We start from the raw sequence: 12,001 nt of genomic DNA on the forward strand, positions 1-12,001 counted from the left end.
ATTCTGGAGGAAAAACACTCGCTTTGTAGCCTAAGCCAATTTATACAAATTTTTCAAAATTTACAGAAAAGCGTGAAGAATTGTTCAATGTCTCTGGTGCCAGTCATTATAAAGTATGACGTAATGAAACAGTTTGCCTGCTTCTCTAATTGACTATTTCGATTTCGTTAGGATTACATTTACATTTTAGTCATTTAGCAGATGCTCTTATCCAGAGCGACTTAGAGTTAGTGTATTCATCTTAAAATAGCTAGGTGGGACAACCACATATCACTGGCATAGAAAGTACATTTTGCCTCAATAAAGTAGCTGGGGGGAGGGGGTGTCGAGGCGAGGAGGAGGATGGATTATTTAAGAGACTGTTTGAAGAGGTAGGGTTTCAGATGTTTTCACAAGATTGTCAGGGACTGCTGTCCTAGCTTCAGGGGAAGCTGATTCCACCATTGGGGTGCCAGGACAAGGAATTGCTTGGACTGGGCTAAACGGGAGGGCCAAGAGACCTGATGTGGCAGAACGGAGTGCTCTGGTTGGGATGTAGGGTTTGAGCATAGCCTGAAGGTAGGGAGGGGCAGTTCCTTTTGCTGCTCCGTAGGTAAGCACCATGGTTTTGTAGTGGATGCGAACTTCGACTGGAAGCCAGTGGAGTGTGCGGAGGAGCGGGGTGACATGAGAGAACTTGGGAAGGTTGAAAAACAGGCGGGATAAGTTGCAGGGGTTTGATGGCACAAGCGGGGAGCCCAGCCAACAGCGAGTTGCAGTAGTCCAGACAGGAGAGGACAAGTGCCTGGACCTGCACCGCTTACTGTGTAATGTAGGGTCGTACACTATGCATGAGGGCGGCAGCGTAGCCTAGTGGTTAGAGTGTTGGACTTGTAACCTTCCAAAAGGACAACCATCTCTTCAGCACTCCACCAATCAGGCCTTTATGGTTGAGTGGCCAGACGGAAGCCATTCTTCAGTAAATGGCACATGACAGCCCGCTTGGAGTTTGCCAAAAGGCACCTAAAGACTCTCAGACCATGAGAAACAAGATTCTCTGGTCTGATGAAACAAAGATTGAACTCTTTGGCCTGAATGTCAAGCGTCACGTCTGGAGGAAACCAGGTAAAAAAAATAGACTGCCTGGTTTCTATACCCATTCAGTCACAGGTCCAGTAGGGTCTAATCACTGCAACGAGCCATGCTGTCCTTCGTCTCTCCTTGTGTGTTGTTGTATTGCGCTCTATGACCAGGCAGAAAGTGAGCCGTGTGCTGCAGGTTTTGGATGAGACCCAGCCAACCGGGCCATGGTGTGCCACTATGTCTGTAAGGGTATATGTTTGGCCTCCACAAGGTCAGAGACTGGCTCTAAGGCTGAGGCATCACCTGTGGCTATGCTAGGGTTAGGTTGGGTTGCCAACTGGGATCAAACTCCTTCTGGTATGTCATCAAAGTCCTTCAGGTATGTCATCAAAGTCCTTCAGGTATGTCATCAAAGTCCTTCTGGTATGTCATCAAAGTCCTTCTGGTATGTCATCAAAGTCCTTCTGGTATGTCATCAAAGTCCTTCAGGTATGTCATCAAAGTCCTTCAGGTATGTCATCAAAGTCCTTCTGGTATGTCATCAAAGTCCTTCTGGTATGTCATCAAAGTCCTTCTGGTATGTCATCAAAGTCCTTCAGGTATGTCATCAAAGTCCTTCTGGTATGTCATCAAAGTCCTTCTGGTATGTCATCAAAGTCCTTCTGGTATGTCATCAAAGTCCTTCTGGTATGTCATCAAAGTCCTTCTGGTATGTCATCAAAGTCCTTCTGGTATGTCATCAAAGTCCTTCTGGTGTATCATCAAAGTCCTTCAGGCTTTAGCACTGTGTACATTTGACAGTATTCATTTCAGTCTGGCATTAGAAAAAATCTCCCAGAATAGCTCCACTGCTCCCTGGGAGGTAAAGGGGTAAAGGTAATTTCCAGGAGACTTGGAAACCCTATTCAGAGTGAAACGTCTAAATCTGCTGGTTTACAAGGGCCAGCCTGAGTCAAGGTGCTGGTCAGATGATCTGATCTACAAATCACTTAAACTTCTAAACAACTGGGGGTTGACTGGTCCTTATTATGGAAAGATTAGCTAATCTCAACAATGCTTACCTCTAGCATACCTTAGAGAACAAGCAGTATGACTTATGAATGAACTTGACTCTATGTAACCCTAACCACATCCTCATTTAGTGAAGTAGTAGGACACCATGTCTACAGTAAGCCTAATAAAAGGCTGGATTCACTGAAAAGGTTATTGTGGTTTCACTTTGTGGCTGGATAGTTTATGTAAAGCAAAAACAACCAGTTTACTTTATTTATCTACAAGTCGCTGTCACAGAGAGAGACTGTCTAGGAACCATATTTGGTGTGCTGATTTGAGATCTGACTGTGTGCCTTATTATCGTGATAGTGCGGAATGCATTACTCTCTGCTATCACTATGCAGCCTGCCGTTGATGCAGATTTATTTCAGTGCTAGAACAAGAGCACAGAACAGCCAGTACAGAGTTTGTTTTTGGAAACACACACATTTATATACACAGATATACAGACACATAAATGCACATACACAAAGCATACACTCACAACTACTAAATGTTTGAACTACCAGTTCCATAAGCACACATTTCCCTCATTCCCACTCTCACTGAAACATTCTTTCTTTCATACTGTCTCTCCCTCTCTCTTACACACACACACAGTAATTATGTCATGGCTCTGGAGAGAGGGGTGAAGTATTTGGGCTGCGGATCATGCTCCACATGCAGCATCAAGATGTTTCCTTGTCACGACTCCTACCGAAGGTAGCTCTCCTTCCTGCTCGGGTGGTGCTCGGCGGTCGTCGTCACCGGCCTACTAGCTGCCACTGATTCCCTTTTTCCCCCTTTCTGTTTATTGGTTTCACCTGTTTTGTGTTAGGCTGATTAGTCGGGTTATTTTAGCCAGTAGGCCCGCCCGCTCTGTGTGCGGGATTGTTTTGTGTTGCTACTGTGCACGCTTGTGTCTGACGTGTTTTCAGTTGTGGGTTTTCTCCGGACCGTTTCAGTCCCCAGTGTTTGGGGCATTTCTTTTGTGTGCACCCTGTATTTTTGTGGGGTGGCTTATGTTCGCCGTGTGTGCGAATAAAGCACTACCCTGTACTCTCTGCTTCCTGCGCCTGACTTCGCACCCACTACACCCAGAGCCTTACATTCCTGGTTGTGGTTAAGTTATCGGCTGCTAAGTCTGAGCTCAATGATGAATGTGACTTAATTTGGCAGACTATGGGAGAACACTCTCAATTTATAGTGTCTAATGCTCAACCCCCCCCTCTCTCTCCTGCCATATAGCTGGTGTCAGGTGGTCACCACGGACACAAGTGCCAACAAAGCAAAGGTATTTAACAGTGCAGTGATCTAACCTCCTGTGTCTGGGGGCTCACTAGTCTAGTAAAGCTTTGAATGCTTTTGGCATTGTCTAAGGTAAAAAAAGGTGAAGGTGTGTGTGTTCCTTCACACTTTACATGATATGAGGGTTATATGCTAGGCAGTGCTTGACTGACTGAAATAGGTGTGGATAATCATTTTGAGTGCCGGTACTCTCTATATTTAGGTACAGGAACTCCACAACACTTTTGAGCTAATATTCTGTAAGAGGTGCAGAGACTTAAGCAGTAGAACATTTGAGGTGCTGGTACTCAGTTCTGGTGAGTTCCTGCCTGGGTCAAGCACTGGTTATATGTGTGTCAGTAGATCAGTTGATATGATATAGAGGGTTATATGTGTGTCAGTAGTTCAGTTGATATGATATAGAGGGTTATATGTGTCAGTAGTTCAGTTGATATGATATGGAGGGTTATATGTGTCAGTAGTTCAGTTGATATGATATAGAGGGTTATATGTGTGTCAGTAGTTCAGTTGATATGATATGGAGGGTTATATGTGTCAGTAGTTCAGTTGATATGATATAGAGGGTTATATGTGTCAGTAGTTCAGTTGATATGATAGAGGGTTATATGTGTGTCAGTAGTTCAGTTGATATGATATGGAGGGTTATATGTGTCAGTAGTTCAGTTGATATGATATAGAGGGTTATATGTGTCAGTAGTTCAGTTGATATGATATGGAGGGTTATATGTGTGTCAGTAGTTCAGTTGATGTTATACGGAGGGTTATACTTACAGTACCAGTCAACAGTTTGGACACACCTACTCATTCCAAGGTTTTTCTTTATTTTTACAATGTTCTACATTGTAGAATAACAGTGAAGACATCAACACTATGAAATAACACATATGGAATCATGTAGTGACCAAAAAAGCGTTAAACAAATCAAAATATATTTTATATTTGAGATTCTTCAAAGTAGCTACCCTTTGCCTTGAAGACAGCTTTTAACACTCTTGGAATCCTTGGAAGGTGTGTGTGTGTCCAGCAGGTGTACATAGCAGGTGTTTGAGCTCTTGGGAGGGAGGTTATTTAAGGATAACGTGTCTTGTTGACAGAGAGTGGAGTGGCAGGCTATTTAAGGATGCAGTGTTAATGTGAGGGTCTGTCTGCGGCAAGTGTGTGTGTGTGTGTGTGTGTGTGTGTGTGTGTGTGTGTGTGTGTGTGTGTGTGTGTGTGTGTGTGTGTGTGTGTGTGTGTGTGTGTGTGTGTGTGTGTGTGTGTGTGTAGGATATGAGTCAGCTGATTATGCCGTTGCACATGGTCTTGCAGAATTCCTCTTAAACTCATCCAGATAATTGCAGTCGCTTTGCCAATTAACAAACAAACAACAGGATTGATATCTTGGATCAGAATCAAGTAATGTGTCTTTGATTGTTTTATTTTCGGATGTACTCAAGTGGATTAGAGAATGTCTGTGTGCTGTAGTAGAAGGGTTATTATCCCAGTAGGCCGGTGGGAGGAGTTTTTGGAGGACTGGCTGGAATAGAATTCAGTCAAACGTGTGGTTTCTATATGTTTGATACTGTTCCATTTATTCCATTCCAGCCATTACAATGAGCCGTCCTCCAATAGCTCCCCCCACCAGCCTCCTCTGCCTGAGTATAACAATCTGTGTCTGGACCGCACAGCAGCCTTTTTCACTCATTCTTTCGTTAGCATTGGATTGGTTGAATGCTTTAAACTGTATCCTATAGGTGGAGGGAACAACTGCAGACATCAGGAAGGAGGAGACTCAAGATTGGAATCTGCATAGAGGAACATAAAACACATAATTCCTTTTATATTTGGGAACTGTTACAGCACTTTTCAAAAACACATCCATTCTTTCTCCCTTCCCTGGAAGTAATCAATAAGCAATCAGCATGATTGGATAAGCCTTGCTTTCACCTAACCAATCGTGATCAGTGACTCCAAGTAATCTAGAAAGGAAGGATGCATTAAAAAAATGAACAGGGCTTGATTCCACTCATATTTATTTAGGTCTAGCAGCTCGCATCACATCCTGTTTAAGAGGGTATGAACACGCATCCCTCCCACAAAACACTGCTGCCAGATGCACTAGGCCCTCAAGGCCCTATAGAAGTGTTAGCATGTGGAAAAAAGCAGAGGGAAAAGCTCTCTGTGATATTTTCTAAAGAGGCTGGTTGCAGCCTCAAGGCTGAGCGACATTGTTGAAGCACAGCATGGCTGTTTTATAGAGCAGTGTAAAGCATCCACAGCTGACCAGACAGTGTGTGTGTGTATGTGTGTGTCTCATTAGACTAAAGTGGTTTCCTCTCCCATCAGCATTCATATGAAGGCACACTGGGTATATGTGAAATCTTTCTTCTCCCTCTTGACGATATTGTAAGATTCCATGCTCAAGTGTAAGGATAAATGAAAGGAGATAGGAAGCTATTTTGAGTACTGAGATGCATCCTGGGTGATGTCACACCTGAACAGGATGGCAGGTGAGTAGAAGGGGCAGATAATTACTACTCATTGATCAGAATACCTGAAAGTTCTACAGCTGCGCCATCGATTGGAAAGCTGCCACGGTCATCCCCATCTTCAAAGGGGGAGACATTCTAGACCCAAACTGCTACAGACCTATATCTATCCTACCCTGCCTTTCTAAGGTCTTCGAAAGCCAAGTTAACAAACACATTACCGACCATTTCGAATCCCACCGAACCTCCTCCTCTATGCAATCTGGTTTCCGAGCTGGTCATGGGTGCACCTCAGCCACGCTCAAGGTCCTAAACGATATCATAACCGCCATCGATAAGAGACAATACTGTGCAGCTGTATTCATCGACCTGGCCAAGACTTTTGACTCTGTCAATCAGCACATTCTTATCGGCAGACTCAACAGCCTTGGTTTCTCAAATGACTGCCTCACCTGGTTCTCAGACAGAGTTCAGTGTGTCAAATCGGAGGGCCTGTTGTCCGGACCTCTGGCAGTCTCTATGGGGGTGCCACAGGGTTCAATTCTCGGGCCGACTCTGTTCCCTGTATACATCAATGATGTCACTCTTGCTGCTGGTGATTCTCTGATCCACCTCTATGCAGACAACACCATTCTGTATACTTCTGGCCCTTCTTTGGAAACTGTGTTAACTAATCTCCAGACGAGCTTCAATGCCATACAACTCTCCTTCCGTGGTCTCCAACTGCTCTTAAATGCAAGTAAAACTAATTGCATGCTCTTCAACCGATCGCTGCCCACACCTGCCCACCCGTCCAGCATCACTACTCTGGACAGTTCTGATTTAGAATATGTGGACAACTATAAATACCTAGGTGTCTGGTTAGACTGTAAACTCTCCTTCCAGACTCACATTAAGCATCTCCAATCCAAAATTAAATCTAGAATCAGCTTCCTATTTCGCAACAAAGTATCCTTCACTCATGCTGCCAAACATTCCCTCGTAAAACTGACTATCCTACCAATCCTTGACCTTCGGCAATGTCATTTACAAAATAGCCTCCAACACTCTACTCAGCAAATTGGATGCAGTCTATCACAGTGCCATCCGTTTTGTCACCAAAGCCCCATATACTATCCACTACTGTGACTTGTATGCTCTCGTTGACTGGCCCTCGCTTCATATTTGTTGCCAAACCCACTGGCTCCAGGTCATCTATAAGTCTTTGCTAGCCTCTTGGGGCTAGGTGGGACGCTAGCGTGCCACCCGTGGTGCACTCCATCAACAGCAGGTGCATTTCAAGAGCGGCAAATTTGAATCCAAATAAATGTCAAAATTCAAATTTTTCAAAATTACAACTATTTTACACCATTTGAAAGATAAACATCTCCTTAATCTAACCACGTTTTACGATTTCAAAAAGGTTTTACGGCGAAAGCATAAATTTAGAGTATGTTAGGACAGTACATTTACAAGAGTTGTGTGTAATGTTTTGTCAAGTCAAAGACAGGGTCACCAAAACCATAAAACCAGCTAAAATGATGCACTAACCTTTTACAATCTCCATCAGATGACACTCCTAGGACATTATGTTAGACAATGCATGCATTTTTAGTTCTATCAAGTTCATATTTATATCCAAAAACAGCGTTTTACTATGGCATTGATGTTGAGGAAATCGTTTCCTCCAATAACCGGCAGTCAAGTCAGCGTCACAAATTAAATAATTAAAATTAGAAAACATTGGTAAAATATTATATTGTCATTTAAAGAATTATAGATTTACATCTCTTGAACTCAATCAACTTGCCAGATTTAAAAATAACCTTACTGGGAAATCACACTTTGCAATAATCTGAGCACTGCGCCCAGAAAAATACGCGTTGCGATACAGACTAGACGTCATGTTGGGGAGATCTAAAATCGAAAATACTATGTAAATAATCCATTACCTTTGATTCTCTTCATCAGATGTCACTTCCAGGTATCACAGGTCCATAACGAATGTAGTTTTGTTCAAAAAAGCTCATCATTTATGTCCAAAAATCTCCGTCTCGTTAGCACATGATGTAAGCCAGCCGGACTTCTCGTCATGAACGAGGGGAAAAAAATATATTTCCGTTCGTTCAAACATGTCAAACGTTGTATAGCATAAATCATTAGGGCCTTTTTAACCAGAACATGAATAATATTCAAGGTGGACGAATGCATACTCTTTTATAACGTATTGGAACGAGGGTACCCAACATGAACTCGCGCCAGGTGTCTAATGGGACATCATCGTTCCATGGCTCTTGTTCGGTCAGATCTCCCTCCAGAAGACTCAAAATACTTTGTAAAGGCTGGTGACATCTAGTGGAAGCAATAGGAAGTGCCAAAATATTCCTAAGCCCCTGTGTTTTTCAATGGGATAGGTTTAAAGTCAATACAACACATCAGGTATCCACTTCCTGTCAGAAAATGTCTCAGGGTTTTGCCTGCCAAATGAGTTCTGTTATACTCACAGACACCATTCAAACAGTTTTAGAAACTTTAGAGTGTTTTCTATCCATATATAATAAGTATATGCATATTCTAGTTACTGGGTAGGATTAGTAACCAGATTAAATCGGGTACATTTTTTTTTATCCAGACGTGCAAATGCTGCCCCCTAGACCCAACAGGCTAGGTAAAGCCCCGCCTTATCTCAGCTCAGCTCAATGGTCACCATAGTAGCACCTACCTGTAGCACGCACTCCAGCAGGTATATTTCACTGGTCACCCCCAAAGCCAATTCCTCCTTTCCTTACAGTCCTCTGACGCCAATGACTGGAACGAACTGCAAAAATCACTTCAGCTGGAGACTCATATCTCCCTCACTAACTTTAACCATCAGCTGTCAGAGCAGCTCACAGATCACTGCACATAGCCCATCTGTAAATAGCCCATCCAACTACCTCATCCCCATGCTGTTATTTATTTTATTTATTTTGCTCCTTTGCACCCCAGTATCTCTACTTGCACACCCATCTTCTGCACATCTATCACTCCAGTGTTTAATTGCTATATTGTAATTATTTCACCACTATGGCCTATTTATTGCCATAGTAGTCGATGTCACCAGCCTTCTAGCCATCGCCGATCCACTTTTCATTTTCCATTTGTTTTGTCTTTGTCTTACACACCTGGTTTCAATCCCCCAATTACTTGTTCATTTTTTAACCCTCTGTTCCCCCATGTTTATTTGTGAGTAATTGTTTGTCTTGTGTACGGTCCGTTATTGTGGGCTCGGTATATTGTGTGGTATTTCTATATACTTGAGTAAATACATTGATTACTCATATCTGCTGTCCTGCGCCTGACTCTCTACACCAGCTACACACAGGCCGATTACACCGCCAGATCAGATGCAGTAGGGATGACCAGAGCTTTTCGTGAATTAGACCATTTTCCTGTCCTGCTAAGCATTCAAAATGTAATGAGTACTTTTTGGTGTCAGGGAAAATGTATAGAGTAAAAAGTACATTATTTTCTTTAGGAATGTAGTGACGTAAAAGCAAAAGTTGTCAAAAATATAAATAGTAAAGTACAGATACCCCCAAAAAAGACTTAAGTAGAACTCTAAAGTATTTTTACTTAAGTACTTTACACGACTGGTAAATCAGGCCTACTACTGTGGTGTCTTCTGCAAACTTGATGATTGAGTTGGAGGTGTGCGTGGCCATGCAGCCATCGGTGAACAGGGAGTACAGGAGGTGGCTGAGCACGCACCCTTGTGGGGCCCCTGTGTTGAGAATCAGCTTTGTGGGGGTGTTGTTTCCTACCTTCACCACCTGGGGGCGGCCTGTCAGGAAGTCCAGGACAGGTAAGGTGGGGGTGATATGATCCTTAACTATCCTCTCAATGCACAGTTTGTTGTTTTGAAAGTTTTCAATGTCTCTGAAAAAGTGTTCTATTTAAAAAGTTTGGTTACTAGCTACCTTTAGAATTTTGATCCCGTGATGCGATTACCATCAGTTGCTGGGACCACTAATATCTGTCCAGGGATCCTGCAAACCAAAAGTCTGAAGAGCTGCTTGGCGAAACAGCTAGCCTACCAAGCTAGCAAGGTTTCCTGAAAGCTTGAACACAGCACGCAACGCGGTTAGACCTTTTGGCTGGGACCGCAGATTGTCCCTGGCTTGTGGCTGTCTAAATCCCTGCTGTTTGTTTTGGTTTCCATTGGCACTGTAACCTGCCCTGTCTGGAACTGCATGGAGTACCAGCGTTGGCATACATTCCTACCATGACATCCAAAACCAAAGCTGGTGGGAGTAACGGAGAAGATAGTGTTTCTCTATCACAGGTGAATGATCTTTTAAACAACAAAAAGGGTTCTACAAGCAGTTGTTACTACAGCTTCGTCCCAATAATGATTGACTCAACTAGCAAAAGAATGGACAATCTGAGTCGAGATGTCCAGGACCTTAAGAACAGTTTGCAGTTCTCCCAACGAGAGGTGGATGTCCTGAAAGAGACTTGCAGCAAGATGACAACAAACTGTAAGTCCACGCGAGATGACATAAGCACTGTCTGTGAATCATTATTAACAAAGACTGGGAAAACAGACTATCTAGAGCCCTCAAACTCAACTCTGGACCTCAAAGCCAGTTCCACTGTGTTTTTTCATTGTTCCCCTCCCACTAATCAGGGACTGATTTAGACCTGGCTCTGATTAATGATCAGGTAGAACAGAAAACCAGCAGGCTCCGGAACTTGTAGGGTAAGAGTTGAATACCCCTGATCAGGAGGGACAATCCATGAGGAATAACATCGTTGTGGATGGCATACCAGTCTTCGAGAACTGAGCCGAGTCTAAAAAGAAGGTAAGAAAAAGGATCACTGAAAAGCTGCAGATGGATCATAGGAGATTGAGGTGGAGCCACGCCCACAGGTCTGGAAAACCTGTAACCAGCCCAGGTGACAGACCCAGGCCGATAGTGACCAAGTTCCTCAGGTTTAAGGGTAATAGAAAATATATCTGTTCCGGAAAGCGTGTACAAGAGTGTACAAGAGATCCTACAAAACGTTTTGTACTGATTCCTATGTTGAAGATGCAAAAAATATTTGTTGGTCTGATGTGTGTAATGAGGAGCATCTAGACGCTGTACTTGATGTATTTATTAAATTGTTTCTTCCAGTTATTAATAAGCATGAACCTATTAAGAAACAAACTGTTAGAACTGTTAAGGACCTGTGTATTGATGTGGAATTGAAAAGCTGTATGGTGGGACAAGGCAAACGAAGTGGTGAATAAGTCTGGCTGCACATCTGATTGGCAAACTTACTGTGAATTGAGACATTATGTGACTAAATTAAACAAAATAAATTGTGTTATGAAACCAAGATAAATGACAAAGTATACTTTAACTAAAATTATGGGCAGTAAGGCTAATTCATCTCCGTCTTTCATTTAATCAGATTGCTCATTTATCACAAAGCCTTTTGATGTTGCCAATTAATTTAATGACTATTTCATTAGCAAAGTAGGCAAACTTAGGTATGAAATGCCAACAACAAATTGTGAGCCATCATTTTCATGCATGAAATGTCCTCAGACCTGGAGGGAAGCCAAAGTCATTCCGCTACCCATGAATGGTAAAGCACCCTTTAAAGGTTCTAACAGCCAACCAATCAGCTTGCTGCCGACTCTTAGCACACTTTTGGGAAAAAATGGTGTTTGACCAGATACAGAACAATGCTATTTCTCTGTAAACAAATGAATAAAAGACTTTCAGCATGCTTATATGGAAGGGCAATCAGCATGATCTGCACTGTCACAAATGATTGGTCTAATTACATTTATAATAAGAAGATTGTGGAAGCTATACTGTTAGATTTCAGTGCAGCCTTTGATATTATTGAGCAAAACTGATTGCCGAAAACGTTTTTTCAACCTTTTCCATATCGTGGATTCAGAGCCATCTACACTGAACAAAAATATAAACGCAACATGCAACAATTTCAAAGATTTTATTGAGTTACAGTTTATATAAGGAAATCAGTCAATTAAATTAATTAGGCCCTAATCTATGGATTTCACATGAATGGGAATACAGATATGCATCTGTTGGTCACAGATACCTTGAAAAACAAGGTAGGGCCGTGGATCAGAAAACCATTCAGTATCTGGT

Source organism: Salmo salar, chromosome ssa06 (assembly GCF_905237065.1).
Source record: "Salmo salar chromosome ssa06, Ssal_v3.1, whole genome shotgun sequence".
Taxonomy (NCBI): Eukaryota; Metazoa; Chordata; class Actinopteri; order Salmoniformes; family Salmonidae; genus Salmo; species Salmo salar.